Source organism: Amphibalanus amphitrite, unplaced genomic scaffold (assembly GCF_019059575.1).
Source record: "Amphibalanus amphitrite isolate SeventyFive unplaced genomic scaffold, NRLGWU_Aamphi_draft 000418F_arrow, whole genome shotgun sequence".
NCBI classification, from domain to species: Eukaryota; Metazoa; Arthropoda; class Thecostraca; order Balanomorpha; family Balanidae; genus Amphibalanus; species Amphibalanus amphitrite.
Window position 1 is genome coordinate 166,371 of NW_024881912.1, and position 13,641 is coordinate 180,011.

Consider the following 13,641-nt stretch of genomic DNA (forward strand, 5'->3'; position numbering starts at 1 on the left):
TACCGACATCGTCGCTGAAAAATATTTTGCCGGTTCGGAAAATTTGGATACCGGTCAGGAAGGTCTAATCAGGAGAATGTTATAAAATATCTGTTAATGAGCTTTTATTTCCTTACAATTTTTATAAATCTGCCTTTCCACCCAACGTCTTCATTTCGACGGCAAATTGCTTGGCCGAAGAAGCTGACATTCATTAAACGAAATGTGCTGTGAACAGGCTACCGATAGGTACTGATGGGTTAACTAACTACCGGATAAGAAGTATTGCATTTGCGAAGCTTTCCTAAATTATAAAAAAACTCATGAGCCTTCGCTTTCTGATCATTGCATGCTCATGGTTGTGCAATTCGTGTTTTTTTCTCAACTTTTTTTCTTTATGGTAAAAAAACTGTGCGGACGCTGTGGGACAGCTAGCTGCTAAATGCACCCAATGCCCCCCCCCCCCCCCGAACCTATAAGTGTGTAGATGTAAGCTAGTCAGTGAGCTGTATCAGCCAACACAAACGTACGATCCCGACACAAATAAATGCGTAACTCCTTGTCTTTGGATTATGTATGTGAGCCCATGCAACCCATGGGGAAAACCGACGCATTATAATATCCTTCAGTTTACCTTTCACCTTCCAATGCCAAGGTCTGGTCTTGAACCTCCGCAGAGACAAACCCCGTGAGTATTTATGAAACTGGGTCGCTGTTGTTTTATGCATCGGCCTTGTTTGTCACTTTGTCTTGCATACCGTTGTTACTCAATGCTAATGTGTTACCCTAGGATGTTTGTCTTACTATAGCCGTAGCTAGCAGGTATATCACTCGGTTTTCTTACTATTTCTTACTCGGCGCTTGAGTCAACCACGTTTTGGTGAAGATAAACTGACCATAAAACATGTGAAAGTAAGCAAGAGAACTTTAAGGGAAGTTGATATTGTTGTTCTGTGTTTCTCATTTACGAGGATCTCTTTATGGCACGTGTGCAACGTGTTTCCAATTTTTGCTAAAGAAAAAATGCCATGCCTGAAACGATAGGCTGGTATATATAGGTAACTGGAAACCTGAGAGTACGATTGATAAAAAAACGATTGTTAAAGTAGAAATGCAAAAAAAAAAAACGCATGAACTACTGTTTTACATAACTCATGTCATGCGATGCGAACATTCAGTACCCTTGACCTTCAACTATACCTCGTCTTCCGCGCGAGTCACCGTTCGCGGAACCGTGGCGCGGAGGGACGAGCTCACAACCCCTCGTACCTCAGCTCACCCAGCTGACCCAACGGACCTCAGCTCACCCATCTGACCTCAGCTAACCCATCGGACCTCATCTGACCCATCTGACCCATCGTATCTCAGCTCACCCATCCGACCCATCTGACCTGACCTCAGCTGACCCATCTGACCCATCGTATCTCAGCTCACCCATCCGACCCATCTGACCTGACCTCAGCTGACCCATCTGACCCATCGTATCTCAGCTGACCCATCTGACCCATCGGACCTCATCTGTCCCATCTGACCCGTCGTACCTCAGCTGAGCCATTAGGCCTCTCCAGCCGGCCCGTACGGGGATGATCGGCCAACGAATAGCCGGACGCCTGTCAAATTTTCGTCAAAGCGTCTCAGCTGCTCAGCTATTAGTTGTGACGGCGATGATTATGTCTGAGCAGTACGCACTGCACGCGCCGGATGACTGCTTGCTTGCCTGAAAAGTACCGCCTAGCTTGATTTGAGTGGCTGTCTGCATAAAGTATATTAAGATTCCATGCATGTTTACGCATGAAATTTTATGTCCTGTTACGGTCAAATGTCTGATCCCATTGGAGATGCACTTCTCTAAAATCTGAGGAGGTGAAGTTAGTGAGCTCGCTCTCCACCTGGTCGGACGGTTACCTCGAAACCCACCGGATTGGTCCGTCCACCGGCAGTGGTCTCTCGGTGATCCATCACATTTCTGTGACACGCAGTCGGTGACGGTCGCCACCCGCAGTAGCCGGGTGACAGGCGGAAGCGCCAGGTGCGGCGGACGGGTCGCGCCGGGTCAGTGCCGCACGCCATTTACATGGGACGCTGCGGGTCAGGAAGGGGGTCACGGCAGGACAGAGGGGCGGGGTATGAGGGCAGAGGGCGGGTCAGCTCCGAGCGGGAGCGGCCGCCTGTCCGCCTTTCGCTGCCGAGTGCCGCCGCGTCACTTTCGTCTACACACGGTACGGGTGCGCCGCTTTCACCGCCCCTGTGTTCCGGACTGGTCGAGGCCATCGGCGTGTCCGTGTGCGTGTGATGGGTTCCTGTGTGCGTGGGGCTCTACCGACGGCCCAGCGTTCGACGCACTTTGGTGGCCTTTCGGCACAGGCCAGAGAGAGGAGGGGCGTGGAAGGAGGGTGCTTGGTGACGGCACAGTGAGGAGATTCGATAACGATGCTTTGCTGCTGAACGATGTTCGGCATGGGCGGTATGTTCTAACTGAAACTTTCGACGCTGGAATGGCAAGAGCGCCAGCAACGCTGCATTGTCTTTGGCGCTGCTCACAAAAGTGAAACGCCCCACGAGTGGCAACGCATCTCCCCAGTCCGAATTCCATGTCCGCTTCACAGTGCCACTGGCGTCAGACCTTCAGATGGTGAGCCTTCAGATGGCCTTACATAAGTCAGCCGGTCGCCGTCCGACGTTTCCATATTCGGCCGCCTCTCAGACGGGACCCGCTCTCTCTATCTCTCGACACCTCCGAGAGGCGTAGCGCCGGTCCTTTTCGGCCACTTCTGTCGGAGGACCCGTGACTACAGACAGGGTGGAACCAGCCGATGACGTCAGTCGTGTGGAGCCACCGAGTCAGCCTCTCTCTCTCTCCCCGGACCCGGGACGCGTCCTCCTCCGTATCCGCGTGGCAACCGATCACGGCGTTCGCCGACAGCATATCGGCGAGAGGCCGCCGAAAGGACCCGAGATTGGCTGGTCTTTCATTCAACCAACTGAAGCAGCAGGCGGATTACGCAGCGTACGCGCGCTGGCTCGGCCTTGGTGCAGGTCGCTCAGTGCAGTCTTTCTGTGCTGTAGCCGGATTGAGTTGCAGTCAGCGGGGCTGTGCCAAACTCAGTCAGTGGGAACGCGCCCGATGGCCGCGCCGATACAGATGGCGTGCTGTAGGTACCGTGTCTCGGTCCGTCTCTGTTCGACGCGACAAACAACTAACATACAGCCATTTAGAGCCGGCGCGATCCGATTTCAACTGGCCATGAATCCGCGGATGGTTATAAGTGGCATGACTTATCGTGTCCTTCAATAAATGCCACAAACATGCGCCATTGACCGCAAATGCATGGTACCCGCCGAACATTGCTGCCCCCAGTCCTTGTTACTACCTGCCAGTTGGTGCGATTTTGGTTTGAAATGATTTTCCACTTGATGTGCATGTTACATGATTTTTGTTTTTGTTTTTGGTAAGATGCTGTAACTTTGTAATTTCCAAAATCATATTCAGTAACCTGAATCGCTTCTTTTGCTGGACAGCGCTGCTAGTGCCGGGCAGTGACCAGTGTCGACTGTTTAGTCAGGCACCCCGTTTTTGTTGTACATAATAAAACAATTGGCAAATATGCCGTGTCGTGCTGCGCTTCTGTGTGCTGCTCGTTGACAATATGTCGCGGCCCTCACGCGATGCTCAGCAATGCACCTGCCTGAGATTTATGACATCACTCCGTATTGTGCTCAAGAGCAAGAAGTTATTGCCCAAGAACAGGGGTATTTGTCAGTAGGGCTAACGCTGGTAATGATGGGGTAATGATGTTGATGATCTCATGTAGTAATTAGCAGCCATTCCCAGGATTGCTAGCGAATATGTCTGTCCTCTACCGATGGTTATGATTAATACGTTGCTGCATTTACACGTCGAAATGCCTCAAATAAACTGATTCTTATCTACCGTATACCAAAATGTTCCCGGTATTAGAAACGCGAATATAACAATGTGACATACGACCAAGGCCGATCATTGTGTGCAGCTCACAACGCTGAGCTATGCAGCTAAAGGTTTGCATTTACCCAGCAAGCAGGTGTGCTGAGGCGGCGGTAATCAAAGGAATGTTGACCGGGTGTGTCGCATCTGGTGGAGGACCGATAGGAACGCCATGTCTAGTGAAATGCATGGCTACCTATCGCCACATCTAATGGAAGGTCGCGTACCCTCGGCCACGTCTGTTGAGGAGGGTGGCCACTCGCAATAGAGATAGCCTCAGTCTGGTATGTCCGGCAGGGACATTCTGTCGCGAGCCAGCCGAGACAACACGGTCAAAACATCAGACAAGCATGACCGCTGAACTGCAGGCCTGGAACATGTCTTGATAACCATCACTCCCGGCGGTGCCGGCTATTTTCCGAGAATATCAGGGTAACCACATTTCTGAGAAAACTCGTTTGTGGTAAATCCTCTTATGTCATGGGTACCGGTAATTTGGTGACATTGAAAGGAGCTGGGCAGTTGCTATCGTACCAAATCAACCGATATATAGGCCCTACAGTTTATCGTGCAGGTATTGAGGAGGTTTTTCTATAGTTCGGTGACTTTACAATTCACATGACCGGGCTTAGAAGTGGGTAGCGTCACTGCATGCCTCATCGCTGCGCCAAAATCGAGCGTCGAACAGCCTTCCGTGCCGTCTACCTTGGTATCCAGGCGGACGGACGGTGTGTTGAACGGACATGGTCGGACGGACGGACGAACGGCTCCAAAGATGAGAGCGAGTCTCTCGCTGACGAGCCGTCGCAAAAACGTCGCCCGCTCCGGGCCGGAGGCGCGGGGCGGGGCTCGGCTGGCGGCGGGGAGGGGAGGGGAGGTGAGGCCACCCAGCAGTCGCCGCCGCCGCCGCGCCGGCTGTGACGCACAAAAACCGGCCGGCACGCCGCCGGCGGCGCCGAGCCTCCGTCCGACACGGGAGGCTACCGGGCCGCCGCCGAGTCCGCCGAGCCGCCACCGAGACTCCGCCGCCGCTGAGTGCGGCACGGCCGGCCGGTCAGCCGCGCGCCTCGAGCAGCTGATCAGTTGTGGGTAATGTTTGGTGCTCCGGCGTCCGGCTTGGGTGAGTCCAGTTTAGCAAGATTTTCTCGTTAGGCTAATTGAAGTTGGAAAAATAGGTCCTGGGGATACACTTGCAGGAGGTAGCGCAATATCAATAATACATGACCGAGTTTTTTTTAAAGCAGCTGTAAAAGCGACCCTCATGCTCTATGTTTTAGGGCCTTGCTCATGCTCAAATAAAAAGCGGCATTCTTGCACCGAACGTTACACAAGAAAGAACCCATGCCATCCTGCGGGACAGCGAGCAGTCACGACTCGAGGAATAGTCATGGCCGATAAATTTGCGACACCCCATCTGGAGTAAACTGCAGGACTGTGTTTTCTTTGGAGGTAGTATTTTCATACCGCTGTGCATCCCTGGGTGCTCCGGCGGCCTGCACAGCAGATGTGTTTGACAGACAAATGTGCCGTACGCACCAGGGAGTCTGAGGTCACCCACGCCGAGCTGGCAGCTCTGGCAGCGTGCTGCCGGGGGCGGCGGGGTGTTGGCAGGGGCGCCGGAGCCGGTGCTAGCCCGATCTGTTCCGCAGGTCATCCAAGGTCAGTGTCAGGGAGACGCCCGCGGGAACAGGGGGAAGATGAAGAAATATCGCCACCGTGCTGGTCGCAGATTTAACGTTGCTCAATGCCTACAATAAATATTGCATGAAAAGGGAGCGAATTGGTAGTCAAGCCTAATGTATCAAAATATCTATCATTCCGCATTTTTTTTTTTTTTTACTATTATATGATTTTCTTTTGCTGATTGCGATTAAGTGACGTGCTCACTGTTCATTCCTTTCTTATGCATATTGCACATAAAAAGTTTGCATGTCAGAATGGCTAATCGTAAACTTCTGAAGCTAATGTCAATTTGGGGCTCCTATAAATGTTGAGATTGTGAGAGAACCATAAATTAGGCTTATTAGTTCAGACGTAAATCAAAGTTTTTCTGTGCCTTTCATTGCGAGTTTACTTCAGTCCGTACAGTTAGCGGAAAAGAGAATGATGCTTAAATATTTACTTTTTAGATAAAGAGCATCGGTTAAAACACACAATTACGATAATAACCACAAAAAAGTCCAATTACAGTTTCCGATTCGCCGCTGCAGTCGGCGGCGGAAACGCAAAAAAAAAACCTGTACCGCTATTAGGCTCGTGAACCATGAAGCGGGCCGGCACGATAGCGCGGGCGTGTTTCCGCTGTGTCGGTGACACAACTGCGGGTCCCGGCGCCATTCACACGGCAGACCGGGCCGTGTGTCGTGCGCTCGAGCCGGTCGTCTCTCCTTCCGCGCCGGAGACGGCAGCGGTACGTGCCGAACTGGCGTGCCGCGGACCGGCACGCGACCGGCAACAAGGTCACGGTGGGTTCTGAAACACTGCCACCGGTGGACGGTGTGGTGTAGGTGCCACGGAAACAAACGCCCATTGTGGCCAACAGAGGAACAAGGGCGCTTTTTCAGTGAGGTGTTATTTTTGCCGGTAGATATGGAGTTGATAAGGCCGGCCTGTTTGTGTTCGTTGATATTCGTAGAGACGCGTATTTGAGCTACCGTGGGATGTGTAAAAGCGTAGTGCATCGTTAATGTCATCGATTCTTTGAGGCACACGCAGCGACGCAGGCCTTCCACTGTAGCTATAAATACACAGGGTACCGACGACGACGCACGCGCCACAACACGACCAAACGGCTGCCGCACGCACGGTGACAGGGAGGGACGGAGGCGGTGAGGAGCGCCCGCGGGTCTGCGGTTCCCGGAGCACTCGGACCCCCGCGGCGGTCGTAATGCCGCCGGGCAGGGACGACTCTGTCTGTCGCGTCGGTGGCGGTGGGGAGAGGCGAGTGCCGGCAGCGACAGACGGGGGCGGCCGCCGGCTGTGGCGTTCCCGCTACAACCGACGACCGCGCTCGGCACGACCAGGCATGACTCACCTCTGCCCGAAGCGTGCCCGCCTCTGTCGTCTGTGTCGCCTCCCACAGTAGCGCGCGAGCGTGAGAGAGCTCCGAGCGTCGGGATGACACAGCGCCGCCCGACCTGCGACCAGCACCACGGCGCGCGCGGGTTTCACTAGCGGCGGCGCGGGGCGGCGCGGCGGCCGACCGGCGCCAGCTGGCGCGCCTCCCCCACCCGCAGGCGGCGGCGCCGGCCGCTCGGCCCCGTCGCGTCGGTCGGTCCGTCGATCGAAGCGTGTGGCAGGCCCAGTCGGCGGGACGCCGACGGCGGTGGCGGCGTGCGTCGGCGAGGCGCCGCGCCAGCTGGGCCCGTCCAGGTGCGGTGCCGCCGGCGCAGCTTGACATTGACCTTGACTGGATACCGGCAGCGCCGTGCACAGCGGCACGGAGGCGGTAGGTATGCAGCCGGGTGCCGAACTCGCGCCGGCTATGTGTTTGTGCGAACTGAGCGGAGAGCAAATATCGGTCCGCCGATGACGAAAGGTGGCGCTCTTCTGGTGGCGTTTTTGTCGTCTGTCCGCCGCCCGTCACTCAACGGGGGAGAAATGGGATGGACTTGTCTTTTTTTATTTTTTTTTTTATTGTGAGCTCGACTGAAAATATTGCTCCTAAAATGCATTAGATCCCGCTAGCCCTCATCTCGGTCATAGTTTCATTCTTTGATTCCCTTTTTTTATTATATTGTCAGCAATGCTATATATTATAATAGGATAAAAGTAGCGACCCGCGCCGTCGTGTCCTCTCGTTCGTAGTGGTTATGGCGCAGTTGTGACAGTCGCGGCGCACCGAGCCCGTACTCCGGCCCAATGGTAAGGTCATGGTAATGCGTCTCGGCCGTCTGAAAATTTGAGGTCGACGCGACTGAGCGTGACGACCCAAACATCCGAGGCGCCCGACGTTCGTACGGGGTGGATGCCTTTCGATGTAGGTGGATATGCGTTTATATGTTGATTGTGTTTAGCACCTAAATATGATCGAAAAGGGATTGCTAAGCTAGGAAGCGCTACGGATTTCCGAACAGAATATACAGCATCCGTGACATAAAAAAAGAAACGTACGCAGTCTGCGCTTGCTCGATTCATAGGAAAATGTCAATGGCAGAGTGCTAAAATGTTTCACTGGGCAGCATTCATCCCCACATCAGACACAAACCCAAATACACTAGCGTCCGTTCACTCGGCGACCGTACACGTTCAGATATCAAACCATACTGAGCATCATAGCACCGTCTGCTCCGCGTGGTGACCATGATAAATAAACATGAGGTCATATACTGGACAAAGCGGGGTGGAACGGAGATCACACGCGACGTGAGTCAGTGCAGTCGAGTATAGCTTAGAGGTTATGGGCGGAGCGTAGTCCGGAGCATCTGCTTACGACCCTAGAAGTGTTGGAGCGTAAGATTTATGAAGTGAAGATGTATCTGTGTAGGTGTGTTTGGGTTTGTAATTACTCTATATTGGCAGTTATTCCACTTCGTAAGATTAAGCGCTATCTCTGGATGATATTAAACCATTTACGAAATTCTCATAAGGTGGCAAAGTGCTAAAATGAGCAGCATGATTGAATAGTATTGAGAAATAACCGTATGCTTCTCTATGATATTGTTAATTTAAGAACTGAAGAAGGAGCGTTTCCAAAATATATTCATTCATTCATTTTAGGCCAAGTTTAGACTTTAAAAGATAGTGAGCATACGGTTATTTCTCAATACTATAATTTTCGAAATTGAGTGAACATTTTGCTCGGTTTCTGGAAGGTTATGCATATTATCTATCTTCAACGTACGTACGGTTCTCCAGTAAAAGTCTTGTTGGTTTTGCTTTTTCGGACATATCTGGTCCTATATAATGTTCAAATGCATAAGTATCAACCCGAATTATGTGTATGCACATTTACCACGAGACTGTGAAATTGCATCGTTGTATGCCAACTACTTTTCGAGATATTCACCAAAAACCCCATTTTCTGCCGTTTGGGGTATTCTGGCCGCAGTCTTCCTGGGGTCGCCTATGACATCAGTAGAGCCATCTAACGAGAGGAACGCGTAAACACAGAATCATGAATGAATCGAGTGCGTAGTAAACGGTGTATGAAAGGGAGACTCGGCAGAGGCTATCTGGGTGGCCGGCGCGCGGCGCGCCCTCAGGCATCGGCCGACCCTTCGGACCGCGTGGGGTCAGAGGTCGCGCTCGGGAAGTCTCGGCTCTGGGTTTTAGCGCTGTGCAGTCAGGAAGGGAGCATAGGATAGCGCTAGCCCGACTGACTATAGTATCTCGGCTGATTCGTGTGGGGTGAAGGGAGCACAGAACGGGATGGTGGCTAGTGGTGGATGATGGGATGGTGGTTAGGTTAGTGCGTACTGCGTAGAACGTAGCTCAACACGCATTGTTTTTTATGGCAAACAACATGTAGCATAATGGGCGGGATTTATGCCAGAACTCATACAAAAGGAAATAATATTTCGGCCGAGGGAGTGGATGAGTGCCGTGACAAAGCATGGCGATGCTACCAAAATCGGGAAGTTTTTTGTCCCCATTTTTTTACCCCTAAAATGCAGCGCTTGATCCGAACTTAGAGGTCCCCGACTGACCTTAGACCTTAAAATCGCACCCGGCCGGTGCGCCACCTTTTCTTCAGGGGCGCTCTTCTTGGTTGTATCTGTTCTTACTAATAACTAAAGCAAATCGAATGTATAATAAAAAAGGCATACCTCAAACACAGTTTCATTCACATCCCCGCGTGTGCATACTGGTTTTGAACTATACCTTCTCGCATCATAATATATCACTTCAGTGCTTAATCCTCAACGGAATTTTGGGTTTTCTGCAAACACCCCGGCCGAGGGGGGGGGGGGGATTACGACCCCTCTCCGTCTTTTTGTCCCTAATTGAGCTAGCGCCTTGCGGATGAAACTGAGCGGGTGCGTCGTATGAGATGCAGCAACTGGTACCCGAGTTGAATGTCTCAGGTCAACCGATTAACTCTGAGGTCAGTAAGTACTGGCCAAGTCGCGGGATCGGTTTTTGGTAAACAACTTTACCATAAGTGGTTACAGAGCCAAGACAATGGCACCATCGAGTTTTGCATGCTCAAGCGTGTCGAATAGTATACGCTTTGTTTTTGTTGAGGTCAATTTAAGGTGTTCACCTCAGGTCATGTCAGGGCAGAGCCACTCAGGCCACGAGGCTGGTTCAAGGAGGTCATATCGCTTCTTCGATTCGGTAGGTCCTCACAAGTCCACTGGTGGCTTCACGACTCGCTGGCTCAATTTGATCGAGACTTTTTGGTGAAAACTCCTGTGACCTTAGTGACGTCATAAATGAAGTCGCCTAACTTTAAGAATGGAAAAGTGAATGCTGGGGCTTGCTAAGATTGTATAAAATCGCGAATTAATGCGCTTGAGACAGCTTTAGATGGCTCCCGGCGCCAAAATAACAGCTTTCATATTTCCCAATTGACTAATAATCGTGAGGTTGCGTGACTGACCTGACTTCAGGTGACTCTTAAGAAAAATACGAGATAGCTACATACAAGTTGTGAGGCCTCTGGGAGATAGTGCTATGTAGATCATATAAGCTTCATTCCCCGTTGAAAAGTCCCCTGGCACGAAGGGTGCTGCGACGTCGCGACATTTTGGGACCTTACAGAGGTTCACTTTTGACGTCATTGGTCAACGGCCTGACCTTAACCTTCGCACTTGTAGGAGGGTGTCGAACAGACCTCCTACCCTCAGTTTTTCGCAAATAACTCGCGCAAAAAGCGGCTGATTGCGACGAAACTTTCAGTACCCTCGAGTTAATCAATATTACGCCTACCCTATAATTTGTATGACCCTGGCTTAAAAGACCGTTGACTTGTGACCTATTTTCCGAGACCATGTTTGGCCGGAATCGCGTTTTGGCGTATTTCGAGTAGAGCGCGTTTTATTGTCTTTTTGTGGCTTTAAGCGATATAACATGTGAAAGGATGTTGATCCCATGGATTCTAGTGGGTTTCCAGGTCACGTGAAGGTCAGTCAGTTCACTGACCTTTAATGACCTCTGTTCACTCTTTCGAGTTCTACATTTTTCTGGGGTAGATTTTGAAGTTAATTTCGCATTTAGAAACCGTTTGAACATTTAAGAAGTAGTTTTGGTTCCCTCGTAACATGTGACCTGACCTGACCTGACCGGGCCTAAATGCACGAAAACATCATCTGTGATCAAAACTAACTTGAAATTCGTGATCAGCACCCCGCAAAACCCTATAACAGCTTCGCTTTACGAAGCTCTAACAGGTCCCGATTCCCCGACTTTTGAGTTGTTGAACTGTCAACTCAACTTTGTCAACTTAGACTTTTGACCTGTCAACCAATGACCTACGATCTTAAAATTGGGTATCATCGGCCTCCTCTCGTCACGGGCAACACGCACTTTTCCGCGAAGCTCTAGCTCGATCAGGGGTTGAACGGCAAAGGGGTCCAAAGGACCCTCCTCCCCCCTTACGCTGGCAAAACACCAACATGGGCGAGGGTGAAAATACAGCTGCTGTCATAGAAATTCAGCTTGAATCAAAGGTTTCAGCTTGAATCAAAGGCTTGCCAAATTTCAGCTCTCGCAGCTATCAACAAAAATAAATATGTGGAGGCGGCACCCGCCTCCCCCCCCCCTCGGCAACTGCCAGCGAGGTTTTAAGCGTATCATAGACGTTACAAAGCATCATATCAAGATGACACACCCCAGCAGCCATATGCACTGAACAAAAACTTATTACGCATGCTAGTCTATCGGCACCATAGCACATGGTCGAGACTGTCGTCAGCCACGGACGCGCACTCGACCAACCCTCTGAGCCCGTTGACTGCGGGTGACCTTGACATGTCAAGCCTGATCGGCGACCGACCGCTGTCGTGCGGTCGTTACACGCGGAGGGGAGGGAGACACAAAGCTCTACGTTATAGCCGACCTCTGACCTTTCCCTGCGCCCTGGTCACTGACCCCGTTCCATGTCGCTGGGCGGTGGCATGGCGGTGGAAACCGGTTCTAGCCTCTACACATGCCACCATTCTAACCCTCCCCTCCCCACGCTACTACGCGGCGTGGAGTACGCTCGTTCGTAACTGGGCGGAGCAAGGGGTCATGCGATACAGGGGCGGAACTGGTTGCCCTCCCGCCCGCCGAGCGACCAACGACTAATACCCTGGAGAACCGTACATATGTTCTCTGGTCAAGTATACTCCTTAGTAATTGTATGCCCAATTAAATGCTCAACACACACGGGAGGTGTATTGTATGAGTAAGAATGGATGAGGTTTAAAGTTAATGCGGGACGGTAAAGTGGCTCATCAGTCTGCCAGGACTTGGAGGCGACGTAAAGAGCATCGGCATTATTTTGGGGTTACGAACGGGTGGCCGGGGTCTTCACATGAATCCCATAGAGCTGTGGGATGTGGACAAGAAAGTATATCTGGGGAACGGGGCAGCGAAGGATCTACTCACTGAAACAGGGCATGGCACTGTGCCTGTTATTAGCAACTGCCAGTAGACACCCGTTGTCGACGATAGTCCATAGTCGAATCCTTCCTTCTCGGCCAGTATGGGATGTCCTTTAGAGTTCTGTTGTACCGGGCTTACCGACCCTACTAAGCCCGGGCTTACCGACCCCGGTAAGTTCGGTCACGGCCACCGACACCAATGTTGAGAATCGCTGCTGTCATGGCGGCTCTGTGGTGTGGAGAGCATGGCCCGCACCCGGGCACCGGCCGACTCCGACTGGGTGTTCCAGCGGCTATCGGCCACTTTATCTCAGGCGCTTCGAATGACTCTAAACGCTATTTTTCCATTTAGTGTTTGCTGTTTACCATATACCTACTTGACAGCAGCAATTGGTGGCAATGAACGCATGAGATTGACTACTGAGGTCAAATGACCTTACACATATGCTGTTATGATTGGTACATTTTTTTTTGTTTATTCAGTATTCACCCATGTGGTAAACGTTTTCGATTGCAACATTTTCTATGTTAAACATTTTCGGTCGCCAAGCAGTGTTCTGGAATGCCTTTTCCGCCGATGCCTAAGTAAACACAAACAATTCTTTCATGACCGCCACAGGATATTCTGCACTTGAATGCCGTTTCTTTTTAGTTAACAAATCAATTATACCGGTAAACCTGTCCTAATCGAGGAGCGCATCAGCAATAGCAAGTTTCCATCCAGACCATCCATTATCCAGCGTCCATGACATCTGATGTTAACGGATATCGTGCACTCAGTCCCCATATCGGCCTCCGTCTCGGGAGCCTCAGACACGTGCGGGGCCGATGGCCGCCGCGGGATTCGGGGCGCCCTCTCCGATCTCCGAGGCCCGTCTCGGCAGGCCGGCCGGTCGCGCCGCTGACGCAGCTCATTTGAATGAAGGATGCGTCCCGTCAGCGCTCTTCGAGATAGCGGCGGCCGCTGATCAGTGGTCCTCAACTTCGGGGAACTGGTACCTGGGCCAGGAGGCGCCGACCGGTACATAAAGCAACAACTGCCATTGAACATGTCGATATCATCCATCCTGATCATTCGATAGTCGTTTTTAAACATTGCCCAAAAGCTGACTGAAGTTTACTAGACATAAAACGGCTACGAATTGCATGAGGATTCGTTTTCACTCG

The 13,641-nt window shown here is 51.5% G+C and overlaps 1 protein-coding gene across 2 annotated transcripts in view; it reads right to left on the reverse strand.

Moving 5' to 3' along the window:
• The window catches only part of LOC122391001 (solute carrier organic anion transporter family member 74D-like), a 34,395-nt gene extending 27,284 nt beyond the window's left edge, over nucleotides 1-7,111 (reverse strand). For both annotated transcript variants that reach the window (XM_043384513.1, XM_043384512.1), the window contains exon 1: nucleotides 6,978-7,111. The gene's annotated coding sequence lies outside the window, so the exon portion shown is untranslated. The remainder of the gene's footprint in view (nucleotides 1-6,977) is intronic.
• Between the last annotated feature and the right edge of the window lie 6,530 nt (nucleotides 7,112-13,641).